Source organism: Hermetia illucens, chromosome 6, assembly GCF_905115235.1.
Source record: "Hermetia illucens chromosome 6, iHerIll2.2.curated.20191125, whole genome shotgun sequence".
NCBI classification, from domain to species: Eukaryota; Metazoa; Arthropoda; class Insecta; order Diptera; family Stratiomyidae; genus Hermetia; species Hermetia illucens.
The window spans coordinates 97,189,931-97,204,972 of NC_051854.1; the positions used below are offsets into that span (position 1 = coordinate 97,189,931).

Below are 15,042 nucleotides of genomic sequence, written 5' to 3' on the forward strand. Positions count from 1 at the left end.
AGCCTTGATGAATGTCAGAACATATAGGGGGGCCAATATAGACTCGGATCACTATCTCGTTGGCATGGTGTTCCGAGCCCGAATAACAATACCACCTAGAATCCCTTCTGCCAATCAGGTGAGAGTGAACACTGAAGCCATCCACAACACAACCCTCCGCGACACCTATGAGAGAGAAATGGATGCCGAAATAACTGCAGTCAACAGAGAACCTGGAGATGAAGCATCAACAAATGATCTTCACAATCACCTGAAGAACGTTATCATGGATACGGCCACAAACATACTTGACCCCAGCCGCAAAAGGAGTCGGAACGGCTGGTTTGGCGATGAATGTAAGCTAGCAACGGAACGGAAGAATGCAGCATACCGAGTAATGTTGCATTCTCAAAGAACGCGGGCACGCGCAGAGACTTATCACGAACTCCGTCGAGCGGAGAAGCGACTTCACAGACGGAAAAAGGAAGCCTGGGAGAACCAACAAGTCTATGAACTAGAAAAGTACAGGGAGCAACCGCACCAGGCGCGGAAGGTTTACCAACAAGTCAGCAGGATGAAGCCTTATACACCTCGATGCTTATCCTGCCGAGACAAAAAGGGAAATCTGATTTCCGACAGAATGGGCATATTGGAGCGATGGGTTGAGTACTTTGATGAGCTACTGAACAACCAGAACATCCGCGAGTTGGAGGTCCCGCCAACTGAAGGCGACGGACAAATACTGCCACCACCAAGCAGATGAAAAACAGTGTTTGCAATCCACCGACTTAAAAACCATAAGTCGCCAGGAGCCGATGAAATTACAACCGAATTTGTTGAATATGGAGGCGACCAATTACACCAATTGGTTCAAGGTGCCGACAGCGAATCAATGGCTGACGATTGGCAACGAGGCATTATCTGTCTCATACATAAAAAGGGAGATATCGCGCAGTGCAGCAATTATAGAGGTATCACGTTGCTGAGTACCATCTATAAGATATTCTCCTCTATCTTGCTAGGCCGGATAGCCCCTTACGCACAGAACATCATTGGCCCATACCAAAGAGGCTTCACTCCAGGCAAATCAGCAACAGATCAGATTTTCTTTCTCCGGCAAGCGATGGAAAAACTGTTGGAATATGGGCAACAGTTGCATCATCTGTTCATCGACTTTAAAGCCACCTATGATAGCATAGCCAGGGTAAAACTGTACACGGCCATGAGAGAATTCGGTATCCCGACGAAATTAATAAGACTGACTAGGCTGACCCTGACCAATGTCCGAGGCCAGATAAAAGCAGCAGGATCACCCTCAAGACCATTCAACATCAACAACGGTCTACGACAAGGGGATGCGCTATCATGCGTCCTCTTTAACCTGGCCCTCGAGAAAGTGATTCGTGATGCTGAGGTAAATGCAAGAGGTACGATCCTCTTCAAGTCCACCTAACTACTGGTCTATGCTGACGATATCGACATCATGAGAAGAACCACCCGAGACGTACAAACTGCCTTCATCCAGATTGAGCAGGCAGTGATTGGCGCGAGATCTTGGGCTGTACATCAATGATATATATGGTGGCAACGTCAGCACCGAAGACGAATCAATCAACAACATCAAATCGCACTGGTCAAACACGAAGAAGAATAAGGATAGGAGAGTACAACTTTCAGACCGTTGACAATTTCTCCTATCTAGGGTCGAAAATCACAACCGATAACAACTACGATGATGAAATCCGCGCACGGTTGTTGTTAGCCAACAGAGCCTATTTCAGCTTACAAAGACTGTTCCGTTCGAAACGTCTCACCATAGGGTCAAAGCTCTTACTGTACAAGACTATGATCTTGCCAGTCCTCATGTATTCCTCGGAAACTTGGGTTCTTAGCAAGAAAAATTGCGAAGTCTTGGCTGCGTTCGAGAGAAGAATCCTCCGAAGAATTTTTGGCCCCCTACATGAGGATGGACGATTCCGTAGCCTACACAATGACGAAATCTATGAGCGATACCATGACCGTTCGGTTGTGGATAAAATCCGGCTCAATAGGTTACGATGGGCGGGTCACTTAATCCGTATGGATGAGGATGATCCCACCCGGAATGTCTATAAGGGCAATATCTATGCTAGAAAAAGAAGACGAAGCAGACCCTGCCTAAGATGGAGCGATGGCGTAGGTCAGGACACCAGACAGCTTTTAGGGATATCGAATTGGTGGACCTCGGCGCAAAACCGGGATGTCTGGAGTTCCTCATTAAGGCAGGCCTAGACCGGATACCGGTTGTTGCGCCGTTGATGATGATGATGAAGAAATATATATCGGAGGGAACAATGCCCTCACTTCTGTTCTGTTTACAATAATTCAACCCGTCAAAAAAAGGTTTTAAGGCTACGAAAAATGTGTAATTATGCAGGAGAAAATCTATAAAATTGACTAAAAACCTCTTAAACCTTTAACACGAAAGTCTAAAAAGGGAACGCGGTTGTTATAATGGATAAGAATGAATACAACAGGGCCCTTAGAAGAAAGATGAGAATTTTTTCAAGTTGAGATACAATCCTTTTCCCGACTCTATAAAAACGGTAGAAAAGGCGCTCAACGAAAATAGGAAAATACAAGAAAACATTGCAGACTTGAGGATGCCAAACCCATCTTTACCGAGAATGATGATCCAGCCCAACTGAAACTGCCGAACCCATAAAATTGCAAAGTGGCTTATGAATGAAATCAGCACCCTCGGAAATTATCAAGGCAAGTATGCAGTAAAGAAACTTGCTGCACACAAAAATCTGGAAGAAAGCGACTGCCTGAGTGTCACTTGATGTAAAAACAGTATATACGAGCATACCAACCAAAGAAGCCATTTGGAAACTCGAGGATTGGCTAACAGAAGAATGTGTGGAACTTAACGAAAAGAAAAAGGCGTGAAACTACGCAAAATTAACAGCTTTCTGCATGAATGAGAATTACTTCATCAGTAGACACCAATTTTACAAAACCACTTCAGGAAGTGCAATAGGGAATCCGTTGTCCCCATTAATAAGCGAGGTATCATGCCAAAGTGTTGGGCGCATTACGTAGACGACGTACTGGTAACAGTCTCGAATGAAGATATTGACAAAACGGTGGCAGCAATAGACAACATACATCACAACATAATTTTCACAATGGAAAAGGAAAATGACCAACGGATAGCGTTTCTGGACCAATCAATAATAGGAAACAACAATAACCTCGAGTTCGATATATTCAGAAAGAAAGCTCACACACAGCATACCATATCAAGGACCTCAGAACACACATATGGGCAGAAAATGGCGGCTTATTACAGTATGGTACAGAGATTGCTAGTGACATCATTGACGGAGGACCGCTTCAAAAAGGAAATAAACTATATAAAAGATACAGCGGTGAAAAATCAATATAGTAGGAATTAAATAGACAGAATACTACGTAAAAAACAGAATAGAATGAATAGGGGCCAACTCACAACACTCTTTAAACAGCAAAAAAGCGATAATCCACCTATCAAATCAGCGTCCAATGTCGTTAGAAACAAGATGATCGAATCGAGCAACAAGCTTAGGAAAAATGCTAGGGTGTCCACCTCAGTCGACGCGCGGCAGGACGCGCCCCCGTCCTGTTGACAAATGGGCTGTGTTCTTGACGCATGGATGGGGTCAGGACGCAGGTAAGTTAGTCCGAGCAAAATAAATATGTGCGCACTAAATGTTGGCACCCTAACTGGAAAGACCGAGGAATTCGCAAGAGCCTTTCGAAGAAGGCGCATTGATATCTGTGCTCTGCAAGAAACCCGATGGTCTGGTGCCAAAAGCTGCGACACAGAACGCGAACGTGGTAAAAATGAATATAAACTCTTCTATAATATTTTGGTAGCCAACACAATCAATACAGTGTTGGCATTGACATCTCAGAGGGTTTCCATGATGCCATTAAAGAAGTCGAACGATTTGATGACCGCCTGATGAAGCTCACAATTATATCAGCTGATAGCACTATTGACTTTTTTACCGCATACGCACCACAGACAGGTCGACCTGATGCCGAGAAAGATGCCTTCTGGCAACTTCTCGATGAAAAGAGTTGTAAAGTGCCTGCTGATGACTATATCATTATTACCGGTGATTTTAATGGTCATGCGGGAGGAAAGGCAGACGACGGTAACAGGTGCCATGGAGGAAAGGGGTTTGGGTCGCGCAATGATCCATGACTTTGAACTTATGAATACATGGTTCATCAAACGATTGCCTCATCTTCCTGGAGTTTATAGTGGGAACAGTAAAACGCAAATCGACTATATTCTCATAAGACGCAAACATTTTACCACTGTCACTGATTGCAAAGTTGTTCCCTATGAGACCATCGCACCCCAACATCAGGCGTTGACTGCCATCCTGCGAATCAAGCCACCACTGGCCCACCGGGCATTAAGTGGTGGCAATTTCGTGAGAAGAAATGATCTCACGCGATTACCAACCATTACGAATGTGAAAGAATCGTGGAATCAAATGAAAGTCACGATCTACAAAGTGGCCTCTGCAACCCTCGGGGTCACCAAACCAGGTAAGGAAACGTCTCTATCACACCAAACCAGGTAAGGAAACGCCTCTATCACAAATTTCTCGACGATAAAACGCTCGACAATTTATGATGAACTCGACAGTTGAGATGGCGAGAGAGATATGTATCCACTTGCCAAAAGCCGACACGAACGCACACAGGATATTGGATACTTATGTTGTGTTAACGACAAGAACGATACTTTGCTTAACGGGCGTCGAACCGCGACGGATAGATGGCGGGAATACTTCGAGCAAATTTCAACGGAAGAATTTGTTTATCCTCTACTTCCACAATCATTGCTGACATTTGGAGCAGTTCCATAACTGGTGCTCAGACGTGGCGGCGAGGAAGATGGGGCGGTAACCCTATCGGCCAAACCAAAACCAAGTGGCCGAGGAGAACCTCCATAGTGGTGGCACCGGGAGACGCTGTAATCACTTTGGTTTGCCGGCCGTGATTCAGTAGGCGAATGCTCTAAAATCCTAATCAGGGCGATCAGACCCGAGTCTGTATGGGGACTCATCTGAAGTGATAAATTGGTCACGAAACCTTACCAGGGGTATACTGGTACCATGGGAACCGGGAAAGCCCCTGGACTCACATACTTCGGGTGAACTCCTGTTGTATGTGAGGACAGCTCGGTTATTTGCGGTTGGCCCCCCTAGTGGGAGTTTCATGGTGGTTGTGGTTATGCTCAAGCGAGAAGAGATCTTCGGGCCCCGACGTGGTGTTGCGTATCAACACGGGTGCCGTACTCCATAGTTCGGTAGAGGTTTAGGTAATTCTTGCATCCACCAGTATGAATGCTAAGCCATGCACTTGGTATAGACTGGTACCGTTGTTGCTTGTCTCAGCGGGGCTCTGATTGTGGTCACAAAATCAATCCGTGTCTGAAGAGGACCGTAGGATTAAGTCTCACGACAGGTGCCTACGTAAAATACCATGGGCTTCACTGTCACCGCAACTGAATTCGAGGAAGCAATAAAACAAATGAAATTGAGGAAAGTAACAGGATCGGACGACATCGCATCTAAGCTCTGGGAAGCGAAGAGCTGGGACTCAACATTGTGGATTAATGAATTTTTTAATAGGGTTATTCAGGAAGGAAGAACGCCATCTGATTGGCAAGAAAGTACTACAGTTCCAATATGGAAAAAGATAGTCCAGCAGAATGTTCAAATTACCGTTGGATCCAGTTACTTTCCCATACCACGAAGATTTTTGATCGTATTCTTGACAACCATATTCGCGAAATCGAAATTTTAGTAAATCAAGCCGGATTTGTCAAGAATTTTGGAACTACTGACGCAAGACATGCTGCCTGATTACTCATGGAGAAACACCGTGAGGTCTTTACATTGCATTTCTGGATGAAGAGAAAGTGTTTGACCATGTGCCACACGAACCCTTCTGGTATGTTCTACGACAACATTTAGTGCCAGAAGAACTCGTGCACTCCACCACGGTTCGAAAAGTAAAATTCGAAGTATGGCGGGCGTATCAAAACGGCTTCCTGTTTCTGTTAGTGTTCATCAAGGAAACGTCCTCTCATCACTCCTCTTTGTTCTTGTTATGGACACCGTCATACGGGACATCCAGCGGCCAGCGCCCTATGCACTGGTTTATGCAGATGATGTTTTCGTGGCGTCTAATAGCAAAAATGGATCGCGAGCAACTTGCCCTAAAATGGACTGATCACCTCATGCAACACGGTCTCAGATTGAATCTGAATAAAATTGAATTGTTTACGACCAATCCCCAGGAAATAGACGCATCCATTGCAAACGACAGTGACCTGACCAGAACTGAACGACTTAAATATCTCGTGTCAATACAATCATTCAATGGAGAAGTGGGTTATCAAATTGCTTCACGCCTCAACGCAACCTGGATGAAGTGGTGCTCCACAACTGGTGTTCTTTGTGATCGACGTATCAACGAGCATCTCAAATCTAAAATGTATCGCAATATCGTCCGTCCTGTGGCTCTCTATGGTTCTGATTGTTGGCCGACTATAAAAGACAATGAAAGGCGTCTTGCGGTCATGGAGACGCAGATGTTGCGTTGCACTAGAGGTGTGACACGTTTTGATCACATCCGAAATGAGGATATCCGCGATCGATATGTGATTGTGAAGTCGATGGTAAGCGACCAAAAGGCCGACCGAAACAACGGTAGCTTGATACGCTGGATGGGGATTCAAAAGCTTCGCGATTGCATCCAAATCAGGCATTTGATAGAACCTAATGGCGAAACCGATTATGACGAGCCCACCTCGCTTGTGAATGGGGGAAAAGGGTGAAGAAAAAGGTACACTTATGGAAATGACCGTGCATTCGAATGTTTCTCATGATAACCAATATCTTTAATATAGATGAAAATGAATAAACAAGTTCTCACCTGATACAAACATGCTTGTATAATTGCATATATGCAATAGGGTAAACTAACTCACATTTTATCATGTTAACATTCCTCTGATTCAAATTAGTGCAAGGTTTCACTCACCACTGACACTAGAGGGGAACTAAATGTTCTCACAGCAATTATCACTGGTGTATCTTTTTAAGTCATCCATAAAAAAAATCCTAGAGGGCATTAGATAAACAACAACAGCAATTCATGAATTTAGCATTTTTTCTTTTGGTTCGTAAACGAGTAAAATCGACGTGAAAAACAACAAAAATACAAATTATACTATGAATTCTCCATTCGAGATGATTAAATTCATATTAAACTGGTTTCGCAAAATGTTATATGATTTCCGTGTTGACATTTTTGTATCAGGGGTTGGCTGGTTCTTCTGATGATATTGACATTTCTATTATTCGTTTGGGAATGTATACAAAAGTAGATAAATTATTCATTTCATGTTGAAGACCGGCTGCTGTCCTTTGCCTTTTGATTGATTCTATTCAGGAAACAGAATTGGTAGAAACACCCCATGTATGTGTATCAAATTCTGTCACGGATCAGTCTTGCAGTCCCGGTTAAAATTTCCTAAATATACTTCTATCTTTTTGTTGCAGGCTGTTCATGTTGTTAGGAGCAGTTAAGAAAGATTCATTCAATGATTGCAACCAGGTGCAAATGCCGCTCCGTCGCGTCTCGATCGGGAAAGCCAGTTTTGAGTTTTCTTCGTTTTGCACAGAGGCGATGTCTATCTTGCAACCACGCCACCAAACAACCTCACAAACGGAAGATAGTTTTGAATGTAATAATATTAGCTAACATACGAGAGGGGCTGTTGACATTGACAGAGGTAACGTGCACATATAGAAAAATAGAATAACATGAAAATGAGATAGGATGAAAGAAAACTTCACAGTTCACTGCACTTTTTAATAGGTAAAGGGGCTGGCAAGCTTGCTGGCAGAGTAATTCATAGTAACGACGACAAGAAGGAAAATTGTGAAAATTGGAACCAAGAAAAATACGGTTGACCGCTTACATTTCGATGAAATGGAGGAAAACTAGTATTCCACTTTTTTCCGCTGTATCCGCCAGTTAATGTCGTTGCAACATTGCCGCATGTCTACTTTCTACACACAGAAAAAATACGAGCCCAAATGTTGTGAGATGCGGCTAAGAAAAAGATGAATTTTTATTGAAGATTGTACGTTGCAACTGTTACTACTCTACACGCATATAAAGAAATCGGCCCGCGAATTAAAGTGAAGCATGGGATGTACTCAGATGCAATTAAAACACACGATATAGCATACTAGATGACGACACACTTTATGCATTTTCGAAGCTATCTATGAAAAACTATTGCTACTAACGTTTGATCAATAAGGAAAGACTTGAATGTTTTTGCGTCATAGTGCCCTCATTACCTTGCCTGTCAATGAGCTAGGCAGCGGTTATAGCGCAATCATGTGAATGGAAATATTCGACGTTTTTAAGATTGTAATGTGGTTGTGACATATTACAAACAAACCACTGGAAAGTTTTTATAGTTTTCATTCCTTTGAATCTTTAGAATAATTTAATCTACGGTCACAGTGCGATCGCGAGTGGAATATGCACGAGGGAGGCATTCAAAAAATTGTATTTCTGACAAGTGGTTGACAAGGCGTAGTCGTAAGGAATTGAAAGTTTACAAGGAACGCACGGTGCGATGCTCGAGTTACTTGAGCATCAGCCTCTCGATCTTATTTCCCCGGGTTCGAATGCTGATTTATTATCGATGTTCATGTTTATCTTTGTGCTGTCCCGCGACTGTAGGCTTATTACTTCTATTAATGCGGAGTCTCATTGGAAATCAAATACCAAACAAGTCGAAATCCCGGACTCTTCGGGTATAAAGGGTTTGTGTTCATCTTGTGTGAGATCGCAGATACCGTCAATTCAAAATATTACTTGAAATACAGATGTGCTTCCAAATTCCAACTCCGTCGTTCACATGAGTTCAATTTATATGATGATGACGTCATACACGTTTTAGAGTGCCATAAATTCATGTGAAATTCACAATTTTGACCTTCTATAACTTCATTAATGTGGTGGTCAAAGGGTAGTATAGGTCCCGGGGCGAAACGTGGATTGGTACCCACGATGGAGCATAAAACCTGGGAAATGCCTGCTGAACCCTATCTCCACCTCCACGTGGTGACCGCTGGGAGCTCTTTCTTGACGAAAAGCTGCAGACGGAGAAGGATGAAGGCGAGTCTCCCGCGCCTAAAAACGGGACAAATTGTACCAACTGGTCCTCCAGGTTGGTGGTTGGGTAGGGCTGACAACCCTACACGGAAAACAACTTGTTACGAAGCCACAACAGGAGCCTCGGACAGGACGGATTTTAAAACGACGGACCCGGCAACGAAAACGGAACAACGATCTGCGCATTTTCTCATGGAACGTGCGCTCCCTGTACAGAGATAAAGCTGATGAGCAGCTAGCCGATACCCTGTCCCAATATAGGGCTGATATAACAGCGTTGCAAGAGATGCGATGGACAGGGACCGGTTTCCTGGAGAAGAACCACTACACCATATATTATAGCGGTCATCCAGTAAACCATGTGCTCTGAGTAGGTTTCTTAGTCAGCCAAAAAATGAAACCTGCTGTTATCGGCTTTGAAAACATAAGCGAACGGCTATGCACTCTGCGCTTGCGAGGCAAGTTTAGAAATATAAGCCTCATAAACGTTCACGCCCCTACAGAGGCGACTGCAGAGTCGGAGAAGGATACCTTCTACGAGGCAGTAGAACGAATCCTCGAAGCCTGTCCCAGATATGATATCAAAATCATACTTGGGGATTTTAACAGGCAAGTAGGGAAGGAGCCAATATTCAGGCGATACGTTGGCTCCCATAGCTTACACGAAAAAACAAATGATAACGGACTACGGACTATTCAATTAGCAGGGTTACACGAAATGGTTGTTGGAAGTACCTGGTTTGCGCGGAAAGCGGTCCACAAACATACGTGGGCCTCTCCAGACGGGACCACTTTCAACCAAATTGACCACGTGTTGATCGAACGCCGCCACCTCTCAGCCTTGATGAATGTCAGAACATATAGGGGGGCCAATATAGACTCGGATCACTATCTCGTTGGCATGGTGCTCCGAGCCCGAATAATAATACCACCTAAAATCCCCTCTGACAATCAGGTGAGAGTGAACACTGAAGCCATCCACAACACAACCCTCCGCGACACCTATAAGAGGGAAATGGATGCCGCAATAACCGCAGTCAACAGAGGACCTGAAGATGAAGCATCAACAAATGATCTTCACAATCACCTGAAGAACGTTATCATGGATACGGCCACAAACATACTTGGCCGCAAAAGGAGTCGGAATGGCTGGTTTGACGATGAATGTAAGCTAGCAACGGAACGGAAGAATGCCGCATACCGAGTAATGTTGCATTCTCAAAGAACGCGGGCACGCGCAGAGACTTATCACGAACTCCGTCGAGCGGAGAAGCGACTTCACAGACGGAAAAAGGAAGCCTGGGAGAACCAACAAGTCTGTGAATTAGAAAAGTACAGGGAGCAACCGCACCAGGCGCGGAAGTTTTACCAACAAGTCAACAAGATGAAGCCTTATACACCTCGATGCTCATCCTGCCGAGACAAAGAGGGAAATCTGATTTCCGACAGAATGGGCATATTAGAGCGATGGGTTGAGTACTTTGATGAGCTACTGAACAACCAGAACATCGGCGAGTTGGGGGTCCCGCCAACTGAAGACGACAGACAAATACTGCCACCACCAAGTTTAGGAGAAACAGTCCGTGCAATTCATCGGCTGAAAAATCATAAGTCGCCAAGAGCCGATGGAATTACAGCCGAATTAGTTAAATATGGAGGCGACCAGTTACACCAAGTGGTTCATCAACTTGTGCTCAAGGTATGGGACAGCGAATCAATGCCTGACGATTGGCAACGAGGCATTATCTGTCTCATACATAAAAAGGGAGATATCACACAGTGCAGCAATTATAGAGGTATCACGTTGCTGAGTACCATCTATAAGATATTCTCCACTATCTTGCTAGGCCGGATAGCCCCATACGCACAGAACATCATTGGCCCATACCAAAGAGGCTTCACTCCAGGCAAATCAGCAACAGATCAGATTTCCTCTCTCCGGCAAGCGATGGAAAAACTGTTGGAATATGGACAACAGTTGCACCATCTGTTCATCGACTTTAAAGCCGCCTATGATAGCATAGCGAGGGTAAAACTGTACACGGCCATGGAAGAATTCGGTATCCCGACGAAATTAATAAGACTGACTAGGCTGACCCTGACTAATGTGCGAGGCCAGGTAAAAGCAGCAGGATCACTCTCAAGACCATTCGACATCAACAACGGTCTACGACAATGGGATGCGCTATCATGCGTCCTCTTTAACCTGGCCCTCGAGAAAGTGATCCGTGATGCTGAGGTAAATGCAAGAGGTACGATCCTCTTCAAGTCCACCCAACTACTGGCCTATGCTGACGATATCGACATCATGGGAAGAACCACCCGAGACGTACAAACTGCCTTCATCCAGATCGAGCAGGCGGCGCGAGCAACGTCAGCACCGAAGACGAATCAACCAACAACATCAAACCGCACTGGTCAAACACAAACACGAAGAAGAATAAGGATAGGAGAATACAACTTTGAGACCGTTGACAATTTCTCCTATCTAGGGTCGAAAATCACAACCGATAACAACTACGATGATGAAATCCGCGCACGGTTGTTGTCAGCCAACAGAGCCTATTTCAGCTTACAAAGACTGTTCCGCTCGAAACGTCTCACCATAGGGTCAAAGCTCTTACTGTACAAGACTATGATCTTGCCAGTCCTCATGTATTCCTCGGACGATTCCGTAGCCTACACAATGACGAAATCTATGAGCGATACCATGACCGTCCGGTTGTGGATAAAATCCGGCTCAATAGGTTACGGTGGGCGGGTCACTTAATCCGTATGGATGAGGATGATCCCACCCGGAAAGTCTATAAGGGCAATATCTGTGGTAGAAAAAGAAGACGAGGCAGACCCTGCCTAAGATGGAGCGATGGCGTGGGTCAGGACGCCAGACAGCTTTTAGGGATATCGAATTGGTGGACCTCGGCGCAAAACCGGGATGTCTGGACTTCCTTATTAAGGCAAGCCTAGACCGGATACCGGTTGTTGCGCCGTTGATGATGATAACTTCATTAATGATAGTTAGATTTTTGTCAAACTTCCCAAAATTATATCCCATTTTATTACTTGCAACCGTACCACCATACGTACCGTACATCTAGGATGATCCTAAGAGCGGTATTGGGGTAAATTTTGAACATACGGTTATATACTATAATTAACTTTATTTAAGCAGATATCTTAATGGGATGTATTTTTAGGTCTAGATCTCGTATGGATACACCATGGTGATTTTTTTCCAGATTTTTCGGGAACACATTTTGAGCCCCAATCCCCTATGTTTCACCCGGAATCGAAAATATAAAGGGATCCAAAGACACCTCCATTTTTGTGACAATTAGTGTGACAGCCGTTTCCGTGTAAATTGACTGTGACAGATAGACAGACGGAGGTGTTCAAACGAAGCAAGACCTTGCCAAGAACACCAATAACGAAGGCAAAAAATGATGGGTTGTAAGGAGCTCACTTCTCAGTTTCCGACACCCACCGCAATTCGTCCAAGACAGACCACTAAACGAGGTACTCCGAGGCCAAGAAATTGATTCATTCAGGAGAAGTTCCTCGATTCTTCGATCTCCACCAATGCCAAAGACGGCCAAAGAGTCCTGAGCCGAAGGAACCACTTTCAAGTAGCTTGGAGTAAAAATAATTGAGCTGTCCGATATCATATTTGAGCTGAAAAAAATCTAGCTTGGGTAAAACTGTCGGCTTTCGCACCCAAGTGAAAGACTCGCTTGAGGAGAATGTCACAGTGCGGGCCCAAAAGCAGGAGAACTACATACAGTACAAGCCTCTTGACGAAGTGACACCCAGAAAAGAAATATGCACTGCGTTAGAAGAACTACTTAAGCTGGAGGAACTGGAAGAAGAATCCATCGTGAGCTTGAGGAAAGCCTATGGTAACCTGGTGCCTACCAGTGAAGGCAGTGCAGAAATTATTATCGGCCGGAAAGGCTCAAATTCGGTGGGTTGTCTGCCAGGTTTCACAAAAGAGGGGCTTCAAATGCCTTACGTTTGGGCACTTTGCGGTCGATGCAGACGGTGTGGGGAGAAAGGACATATTGCCAAGGAGTGCAATGGGGACCTCAAACGCCTATTGTCCGAAGGAAAGGAAGGAAGAAGTAACCGCCATATTGCCGGAAGTGGTAAATGCCTGGAATTCAGGAAAGCGTTGACTGCAATGAGAAAATGAACTTTACTCAAAAAAACTTCAATCATTGCAGGGTCGCTCAGGACTTAGTCTATCTATCTCAGATGGAAATTGCCATCATAAGTGAACCCTACAGAAACCGTGACAGTGGGGCATCACACAATCGACTGATGGAGCGGCGATCGCCAAGTCATACAATGTTCCATGAGTCAGTCGGCCAGTAGTTTCGTGTGAGCGGAAATATGCGATGTGTACAAGTACAGCTGCTACGACCAACCCAGTCTGACATTGTATGAATTGGAAGACGTGTTGGACAACTTTGTTCTCGATTCAGAGGGACAAAATCCAAAGGCCATTACCTGTGACGTCAACGCTTGGTCCCTTGAATGGGAAAGCAGGGAGAGTAGCGCAAGGGGCCGAAGTCCATTAGAGGCTTTTGTTCAGTTGGATTTAGTTTTGACCAATGAAGGTGATGCGAGCACTTTTCGCAAAGGAAGGTCTTCCGCAATCGTAGACTTGATCTTTGTCAGCTCTGCAGTGGTACATTGTATGTCCCAGCGAAGACTACACTAACAGCGATCATCAGACAATTATCTTTGAAATGAGGAGGAACCGGCAGGCCAGCGAAACAGGATACCTGAAGCTGAGAAGGGCATCAGGCTGGTCTGCAGAAGCATTGGATGTGGGAAGCTTCTAGGAAGCGGGGCTAGGTCAACATACTAAATCAGGCGGTCCAACGGAGAGAGCCCTCCATGTCACACAATGCATCGTCAAGGTAAGTGGTATATCTATACCTAGGAGGTGCTCATTCCTCAGTAAAAGGCCCAACTACTTAAGGAACAGTGAATTGGTTAGCCTTCGATCAGCCTGCCAGCAAGCCTGACAAACAGCTCGTAGGGCGGTAGATAGGAGCGATCAGGGACAAAAGGAGCATGTTTACAAAGTAGTCCGGAAAAACCTCAAGCTTGGCATTCAGCGGAGGAACAGGGAATGTTGTAAGGAGGTCTGCTCGGAAACGGATTTAAATCCGTGTAGAAGCGCTATAGAATTGTGATGGGACGGTTGAGAAGCCGGTTAACCCCACAAATCACTTGCCCTACTCTCTTCTTGGAAATCATCCAGGGGTTATTCCCCCAGCAAAATAGAGGTTTCTGCAGTAACTACGGACGAGTTGTTAGAGATCAGTGATAACAAAGCACCAGGTCTGCATGGCATACAGAACAAAGCCCTTAAGCTCGCCGTAAGATCCAGGCCGGACATGTTCGTTGAATTGTTCGAAGCGTGCATGTCCGAGGGGATATTTGTTACTCATGGAAACGGAAGAAGCTGGTATTGCTGCCTAAGGCTGATAAACGTCCAGGTGAACCATCCTCTTATAGACCCTTACGTCATTTAGATACGATGGGGGAAATGTTGGAGCGAGTAATTTCAAATGAATTACTCCCGATCGTCGAGAGGCAAGGATTCCTTAAACCAGATCAACCATTGGTGCCATCAAAATGGTTGCTGGCCTGGTCGAAAATGCAATTCACGGAAGGCGTTCTACCAGTAAATGTTGCGTGGTGGTGATCCCAGACGTGAGGAATGCATTTAATTCGGAGAATTGGAACCTAATACGAAAATGCTTGGCGACGGTTGGTAATCCTACCTATTTCGCAGCTATT

At 44.8% G+C, this 15,042-nt stretch overlaps 1 protein-coding gene across 5 annotated transcripts in view; it reads right to left on the reverse strand.

The window, feature by feature from the left end:
* Positions 1-15,042, reverse strand: part of LOC119660448 (afadin) — a 110,881-nt gene that overhangs the window by 57,328 nt on the left and 38,511 nt on the right. The window contains exon 1 of one of the 5 annotated variants that reach the window (XM_038069003.1): positions 8,018-8,038. The exons of the other annotated variants lie outside the window; for them this stretch is intronic. The gene's annotated coding sequence lies outside the window, so the exon portion shown is untranslated. Of the gene's footprint in view, positions 1-8,017; positions 8,039-15,042 lie in introns of those variants that run through there. 5 annotated transcript variants of the gene reach the window in all.